Below are 9039 nucleotides of genomic sequence, written 5' to 3' on the forward strand. Positions count from 1 at the left end.
GTGATAGTGGCAATAAGGCCAGCACTCTGTGCCCAAAACTCAAATAGCACATAAACCCAAGTCACTGCTTTGCTCTTGCCTTAGGAAAAGTATCAGTTTTCTTGGCCTCCACTGACCCATCCTTATCAATTAAGTTGTCCAGTTATTCATCCTCACCTCTCACCAACTGCCCCATCCACTCCTTTCTCTGAAGCTTCCTACCAGATGTGGCTTTCTCACCTCTGGCTGGTTGCAGGTACTGCTCTGTCTTTCTGGCTTAATTTGTCTTCACTGCTCTCCACCTAAGAGCCTATAGTGCTGGCCCAAGTCTGACACATAAGCCTTCTGTGTGCTCCAGTAGCTCCCTGTACTGCACGTGTATAGAATATGACCAGTGTGGACATTCTGTCCATCTGATGTGGGAGGGTTATATCGTATGGTTGCTGAATAGTGGATCTTGTCATGAGTCTACTGCTTGTCCTAGTACATGGCTGTTGAATAGGTAACAATGGAAAACTATCCAGCATTTAGCTAGATGATAACAAAGTCTGGGTGCAACCATTGGCATATTACATTCTTCTCATTTTGTGAGGTAGTGTTGAAGTTAAGCTTTTCTGTCTAGTTTCTGCTCAAGTGCATCCTTGCTCCTTTGAAACTCCTCCCTTAGGACCAGTCCTTCTGCCCAAGTGCTACCTCTTTAAATATTATCCATATCACCAAATACTTTCATAGAGTAGGCAAGGCAAGTGGGTAGTAGCAATCTGTGCAGAGGGTCCTCATTCCCATAAGAAATCAGGCTGAGAAATCCATAGGGAACAGGCCAATAAGTAGTGATCCTCCTTGGCTTCTCTCTCTTTCTCTCTTTCTTTCTCTCCCTCCCTCTCTCCCTCCCTCGTTCCCTCCCTGCCTCCCTCCCTCCCCCTTCTCTCGCTCTCTGTTTGAATGTGTTGAAAGACAAGGTATATATAGAGAGGTCAGAGGACACCTGATGGAGCACTCTCATTGGTTAATAAAGAAACTGCCTTGTCTTTTTGATAGGGCAGGATTTAGGTGGGTGGAGTAGAGAGAACAGGAAGAAGGAAGTGAGGCACATGCCTCGGACAATCTCCATGCCTCTCCTCTCTGAGTCAGATGCCATGAAGCCAGCCACCATGTCAGACGTGCTGAATCTTTCCCAGTAAGACACCACTCGTGGTGTTACACAGATTATTAGATATGGGATAGTCAAGATGTGAGTAAGAGGATGAAACTAATGGGCCAGAAAGTGTTTAAATGAATACAATTTGTGTGTTGTTATTTTGAGTGTAAAGCTAGCCATGTGGGATCTGGGCAGGATGAAAAGCAAGGCTGCCCGCAGCTCCTCACCACAGACACCATCTGGGAGTTGGTTTAATTCTATCATGGATTCCAGGGATGGAATTCAGGTTATCAGGCTGGTATGGAAAATGGTCTTAGGTGCTGAGCCATTTCAGTGGCCCCTTTCCCCAGTTTTCTTCCCATTAACATTCTTTCCATTAAAAAATAAAACAGAGAAGTGTTTCTTATATTCCTCTCCCTCCCTAAATAAGCAAATGCTTGTAAAATCCCCAAGCCCTAAGACACTCTCCCTGCCTGTCTCTCCCTGTGGGTCTCAGTGAAGAGCACCTGGGAAATGATCTCCCAACTGCACTTGTCCAGGCCATGGACCAGGTATACCTGGAGCTGGTAACACAGAGCATTGATCTCCTGCTTGGTCATCTTGAGGGGGCACACCCAAAGAGCCCTGTGCACATGCCAGAGGGATCTTTGTGAAAGACCAGCATACAGGGCTCCAGGTGTGAGTTTACCAAGCACAGCTGCTGGTGCATTGACAGCAGAACCTGGAAGGAAAAGAACGTGGCCCAGCTATGTGTGTTGAATATAGTTGAACAAATGTCCTTATAGTATGGTTGAGCATTCTTTGGGTATATGCCCAAGAATGGTATTGTTGGGTCTTGAGGTATGTTAATACCCAATTTTCTGATAAACCACCATACTGATTTCCAAAGTGGTTGCACAGGTTCGCATTCCCACCATCAATGGAGGAGTGTTCCCCTAACTCCAAATCCTCTCCAGCATAATCTATCATTAGTGTGTTTGATCTTAGCCATTCTTACAGGTGTAAGATGGTATCTTAGAGTTGTTTTGATTTTTATTTCTCTGATAGCTAAGGATGTTGAAGCTTTCCTTAAATGTTTTACAGCCATTTGAGATTCATCTGAGAATTCTGTGTCATTCTGTACCCCATTTTTAATTGAATTATTTATCTTACATGTGGTTGCAAGCTTTGAATTTTCAGATAAATGTTTTTAATTTCGAGTACTCATAAAACTCAAAGCATGAAATGGATCATAGAGGAGAACAGGCCTGGAGGGAAGTGGGATGGCAGAGGAAATGCACTATGGAAGGGGTAAGAAAACCTTGCAAGTGGAAAGTTTTAATCAGGGATGGGAGAAGTGTGGTGGTGGGGAAAGGGTTAGCCAAAACTAAGCATGGAGGAAAAAATCCTTTTGGAAAAATACTACATTTGAAGTCATTTAAAACCATTTGAGGGGCTGGTTAAATAGTTTAGCATGTGAAGGTGCTTGATGCCAGCCAAATGCTGTTGAGTTTGGTGTTGGGAAACTACATGGTAGAAGGTAAGAAAATGATCCAGAAAGTGATGCTCTGACCTCTACACATGGACCGTGGCTTGCCACCAAGCCTAATGAAGGAGTTGCATCCTTGGAAACCCAAGTAAAACAACTGAATGAAGGAGCCTGCATGCATGGATAACGTTCCTCCCAGAGATTAAGTTGACTAAACGAAGGTTCCAATACTGTGAGATAGTTCCCTCTGAGCTGTGACAGACGGGGCTCCTGTCAAACATGACAGGCTGCTGTCAATGTCATTATTTACACATGAGGATTAGATTGTTGGACGATTCTGAACACACTATACACTTGAGATATAGGACATTTAGAAGTCATGTGGTATCTGTGCTGGCTTGCTTGCATAGTACTAGAACCTTCTATGCAAGCTACTGGATAAGGAAAGTTGGCAATGATTCTACCTATCTGTAGGCCCTGCATGTATAGAAGATTTCTCCTTAAACATGTCACCAAGACATTATGTCAACAGTGTGTACAATACCAAGAAACAGTTTAAAATATTTTTATAACATATTTTAATAAAAAATTATTATAACCTTACATGCCGAAATATATATACTGTGTCAAGAAATGTTTAACATTAGACTTTATATATACTGTCAAATATTCCTAGTGGATTGTCATTTTTGTCAGTAGCTCCTCATAGGATTCAGCAGCAACTAAAAAGAAAAGCAAGAATTATCAGTAGTATCAAGAACATCATTGGTGGCAGCATCAGGATGAGCAGTAACAGAGGCATCACCAGTAGAATCTTATGTAGTGTCATGTCACAATGAATGTCATTGTATTTGAGAAGTGGTCACAATGTGGAGTCTTATTTTATTGGTGTTATGCTCACATGTTGCTTCTTTGGGGGTGTTTATTTCCAAAGTGATGCTATCCACATAAGTCACAGTGTATGGAAACAGAAAAATAGAAACTAATATCTAACAGTTACATTTCTCTGTTTAGCCATTCAGACAACACAAGTTTCATGTTAGATGTATTTTCAATACGATTGGAAAAGATAAGCATTTTTTCTAGTTTTAGGTAATGCCTAAAGAGTCTTATAGATAGCACAAAATTTATTTATCATATGTATTGGTGCCAAAGAGAATTGGATTTCTAGTGGATATATCATCATCTATTTTAAACCACTGCTATGGTTTAACTTACCTTGTAAAACTTATAATTTTAATGCATGTCACATGTTAAATTAGGTTGAATACCCACATCATCACTGTTGACATGAATTTGAGAAACCATATTCCGGATGATATCATGAGCAGTGCCATGGTTGCTTCCCAAAATGGCAGAAACCTGGAGGGATTATTTGTTGCATAGTGGGTGTATTCAGCTGGATTGGTAGCACTGAAATACTCATTAGCACTCTGAGGGTCGAAAGCATCACCTGGGGCATGAAAAAGAGCAGATTCCTGATCAGTAGTGAAGCTACCACACTTGTGTTCTCTTCTAAGCAGGTTTCAAGAACAGGGTCAGAATGTTGCCGAGGGCGAGAGAATGAGGAGGAAGGTGAGAAAATGGTGTTCATGGATTACAGTACCTATAGCCAAGCTGCAGCCCAGTAGGGCTACAGTGCTTACACTGCCCAGCCAACTCAAGGATATGCACAGACCACCCAGGCATATGGGCAACAAAGCTATGGAACCTATGGACACCTACTGATGTCAGCTATACCCAGGCTCAGAGCACTGCCACCTACAGCCCGAATGCATATGCAACTTCTTATGGACAGCCTCCCACTGGTGATACCACTCCAACTGCCCCCATGCATACAGCCAGCCTGTACAAGGATATGGCACTGGTGCTTATGACATCACCACTGCTCCAGTCACCACAACCCAGGCCTCTTGTGCAGCTCATTCTGCATATGGCACCCAGCCTATGGCCAGCAGCCAGCAGCCACTGCACCTACAAGACCACAGGATGGTAACGAGCCTGCTGAAACTAGTCAAGCTAAATCTAGCACAGGGGGTTATAACCAGCCCAGCCTAGGGTATGGACAGAGTAACTACAGATATCCCAGGTACATGGGAGCTACCCCACACCTCCATCCTATCCTCCTACCAGCTACTCCTCTTCACAGCCAACTAGTTATGATCAGAGCAGTTACTCTTAGCAGAACATCTATTGGTAACCTAGCAACCATGGACAGCAGAGTCGCTATGGTCCACAAAGCAGCTATGGGCAGCAGCTTCCCACTAGTTACCGCCCTCAGACTGGATCCTACAGCCAGGCTCCAAGTCAATATAGCCAACCCAGCAGCAGCTACGGGCAGCAGAGTTCACTGTGACAGAACCACACCACATGGTGTCGGGGGCAGGAGTCTGAAGGATTTTCCGTACCAGGAGAGAAACAGAGCATGAGTGGCCCTGATAACTGGGAGAGGAGAAGAAGGGGATTTAATCGTGGAGGCATGAGCAGAGGTGGGCAGGGTGGAGGACATGGTAGAATGGGTGCTAGAGAGCAAGGTGGCATCATTAAGCCCGGTAGACCCATGGATGAAGGACCAGGTCCTGATCGAGGCATTCCTATAGATCCTGATGAAGATTATGACAACACATCAATTTATATGCAAGGTTTAAATGACAATGTGACTCTGCATGATCTGGCAGACTTCTTTAAGCATGGAGGGGTTGACAAGATGTACAAGAGAACTGGGCATGTCATGATCCACATCTATTTGGATAAGCAGACAGGAAAGCATAAAGGGGATGCCACAGTGTCCTATGAAGATCTGCCAACTGCCAAGGCTGCTGTGGAATGGTTTGATGGAAGAGATTTTCAAGAAGCAAACTTAAAGCTTCTCTTGCCCGAAAGAAGTCTCCAATGAATAGGATGAGGAGTGGCATGGCACCTCATGAGTGCAGAGGGATGCCACCACCACTCCATGGAGGTCCTAGAGGCCCAGGACATCCCAGAGGGCCCAATGGGTAAAAAACATGAAGGGCCTTGGAAGAGACAGAAGAGGCTTCTGCCATGAGAACTCTGGAGCTCCCAAGGGACCCCATGTGAAGGAGGATATGTCCGGCACCAAGATGGAGATTGGAGGGTCCCAATGGGGCTATGAAAACCAGAACATCACCTGGAAACAGAATGCAAACGGAGTAACGCCCCAAGGCTGAGTGCTTCCTCCCACCACCTTTCCTACCTCCTTGTTGTGATCGTGGCCGAGGAACTGGTGGCATGCAGGGAGGAAGAGGCAGATTTATGGGCCATGATGGTCCTAGAGAAATGTTCGTAGGTGGAAGAGGTGGAGAGAGAAGATGCTCCGGAGGTGCCCATAGGTTGGACAGAGGTGGCTTTGGTGGAGGAATATGATATGGTACTGGGGGTCCTCCTGAACCATTGATGGAACAGGAGGAAGGAAGAAGAGGTGGACCTGGAGGACCTGCGTAAATGAATAAAGGCGAGCACCTTCAGGAACTTAGAGATCAGCCCTACTAGAGAGACATGCAGAGCTGGATTGATGACCAGATTTAGTTTTTAAACCAGAAAATGTTTTAAATTTATAAATCCATATCTATAATGTTGGCCAGTATTTTCACCTTTTATGAAGAAACATTAAAATTAACAAGTTAAACGTTGGTGGTTTGAGGTTTTTTTCCTTTAAAAATGGTTGTGTTAACATTGGGAACCCCTTGTGAGATTATTCAGTATCATGGTGGAGAACCAAGAGGGCCCCTAATTGTAACAAAGTTCATGGTTGTGATTCTTTTCAAAAATTTACAAATATTTATAAACTGTCAAAAAAATAATATTGTAGAGGATCCATGGTGTCACCAGTGTAGCTACCGGGAGCAGGCTCAGCATCAGCATGTGGGCACTCCCTTGCATGCGCAGTATAAGTCCTAAAGAAAGTGTATGATCCAGGGATGTGCCGGGAAGTGTACTTTCTCAGAACCCTGCAGAGTGTCATCTCTGTCACTTGTACCTGGATATGATGGTAATTCAGTGTTGGCAGGAGGATGGGGAACAACGCAATTGTCATAATTTGCAGTAAGAAATCCTTCCAGCTTTGTGTCTTCAACCTTTAAGGAAATTTAGAGATGTTAGCTTCCATTAAAAATTTTAGTGATCTTTATTCACTTTAGAAGAACTTATCTGTTAATGCCAGGGTCTTGATTTATAGTCCCCAAATAATTATGTGCTCAGAAAAATTTTATCACTATATCCACTGATATCGTGTAACCTTTGTTTCATTTCTGTTTGAATCAAAGTCCAGTGTTAGAGAATATTAAAAGGGGACCTGCTCAGCTTTAATGTGTGTGGGTGGGTAGGGGGCAGAGAATAACCTTTGTAATGGGCCTCTATGGTTTCACCTGGTGAGACTGCTCTGGTTGCATGCACGGAGGAAGAGGCAGAGTTATGGACTGTGGTGGTCCTGGAGAAATGTCCCGAGTTGTTGGAGATAGAGGTGGTTTCTGAGGTGCCCATAGATTGGACCGAGGTGGGATCGGTGGAGGAACACGACGTGGTCGTGGGGGTCCTTCTGGACCATTGATAGAACAGTTCTCAGGAAGAAGAAGTAGACCTGGAGGACCTGCATCATTGGATAAAGGCGAGCACCGTCAGGAACTTAGAGATCATCCCTACTAGGGAGACCTGCAGATTTAGTTTTTAAACCAGAAGATGTTTTAAATTTATAAATCAATATCTATAAGTTTGGCCACAAATTTATGATTATTCCTCGTGTATTCTTTAGCATTTTCACCTTTTATGAAGAAACATTAAAATTAACAAGTTAAACCTTGGTGGTTTGAAGTTTTTTTTCTTTCAAAAATGTTTGTTTTAACATTGGGAACCCCTTGTGAGATTATTCAGTATCATTGTGGACAGCCAAGAGGGCCCCTAATTGGAACAAAGTTCATGGTTGTGATATTTTTCATAAACATTCCATGTGTTTAAAACTGTCAAAAGAATAATGTTGCAGAGGATCCATGGTGTCACCAGTGTGGCTACCAGGAGAAAGCTCAGCATCAGAATGTGGACTCTCCCTTCCATGCCCAGTGTAAGTTCTAAAGAATCTGTGTGATCCAGGGTAGTGTCATGAAGTGTAATTTTCTCAGATGCCCAAAGAGTGTCACCTCTGTCATTTGTACCTGGACATGATGGTAATTCAGGATTGACTGTAGGCTGTGACACATCGCCATTGTCATAATTTGCAAGAAGTAATCCTTCCGGCTTTGTTTCTTCAACCTTTAAGGAAATTTAAAGGTTGATTTATATTCACTTTAGAAGAACTTATCTGTTAATGCCAGGGTCTTGATTTAGAGTCCCCAAATATTTATTTGCTCAGAAAAATTTTATCACTATATCTACTGATATCTTGTAACCTTTGCTTTATTTCTGTTTGAATCAAAGTCCAGTATTTGAGAATCTTAAAAGGGGACCTGCTCAGGTTTATATGTGTGGGGGGTATAGGGAGCAGAGAATAACCTTTGTAATGGGCCTCTCTGTTTTCACCTGGTGAGGCTGCTCTGGTGGCATGCACGGAAGAAGAGGCGAGCTTATGGACCGTGGTGGTCCTGGAGAAATGTCCCGAGTTGTTGGAGATAGAGGTGGCTTCTGAGGTGCCTGTAGCTTGGACCGAGGTGGCTTTGGTGGAGGAAAACAACGTGGTCCTGGGGGTCCTTCTGGATCATTGATGGAACAGTTGGGAGGAAGAAGAGGTAGACCTGGAGGACCTGCATCAATGGATAAAGGTGAGAATAGTCAGGAACTTAGAGATCAGCCCTACTAGAGAGACCTGCAGAGCTGCACTGATGACCAGATTTATTTTTTATACCATAAGATGTTTTAATTTTATAAATCCATATCTATAGTTTGGCCATAAAATTATGATTGTGTACTTTATCATTTTCACTTTTTATGAAGAAACATTAAAACAAGTTTAACGGTGGTGGGATTAGTTTTTTTTTTTTCCTTTCAAGATGGTTGTTTTAAGACTTAACCGTGGGAACCCCTGTTGAGCATATTCAGGATCATTGTCGAGAACCCAGAATGCCTCTAAGTGTAACAAAATTTTTGGTTGTGATGTTTTTCATAAACATTCCAAAAGTTTAAAACTGTCAAAAGAATAATGTTGCAGCTGGGCGGTGGTGGTGCAGGCCTTTAATCCCAGCACTGGGGAGGCAGAGGCAGGCGGATCTCTGTGAGGTCGAGGGCAGCCTGGTCTACAAGAGCTAGATCCAGGACAGGTTCTAAAAAAAAGCTGCAGAGAAACCCTGTCTTTAAAAAACCAAAAAAAAAAAATATAGTGTTGCAGAGGATCGATGGTGTTACCAGTGTGTCTACCAGGAGCAAGCTCAGCATCAGCATGAGGGCTCCCCCTTTCATGCCCAGTGTAAGTCCTAAAGAATCTGTGTGATCCAGGGTGGTGTCCTAAAGT

General features: G+C 43.5%; 1 pseudogene; it reads left to right on the forward strand.

The window, feature by feature from the left end:
- Window positions 1-4168: 4168 nt before the first annotated feature.
- On the forward strand, window positions 4169-8472 carry LOC119800695 (annotated as a pseudogene).
- The last annotated feature ends 567 nt before the right edge of the window (window positions 8473-9039 follow it).

This window comes from Arvicola amphibius, chromosome 1 (genome assembly GCF_903992535.2).
Source record: "Arvicola amphibius chromosome 1, mArvAmp1.2, whole genome shotgun sequence".
Taxonomy (NCBI): Eukaryota; Metazoa; Chordata; class Mammalia; order Rodentia; family Cricetidae; genus Arvicola; species Arvicola amphibius.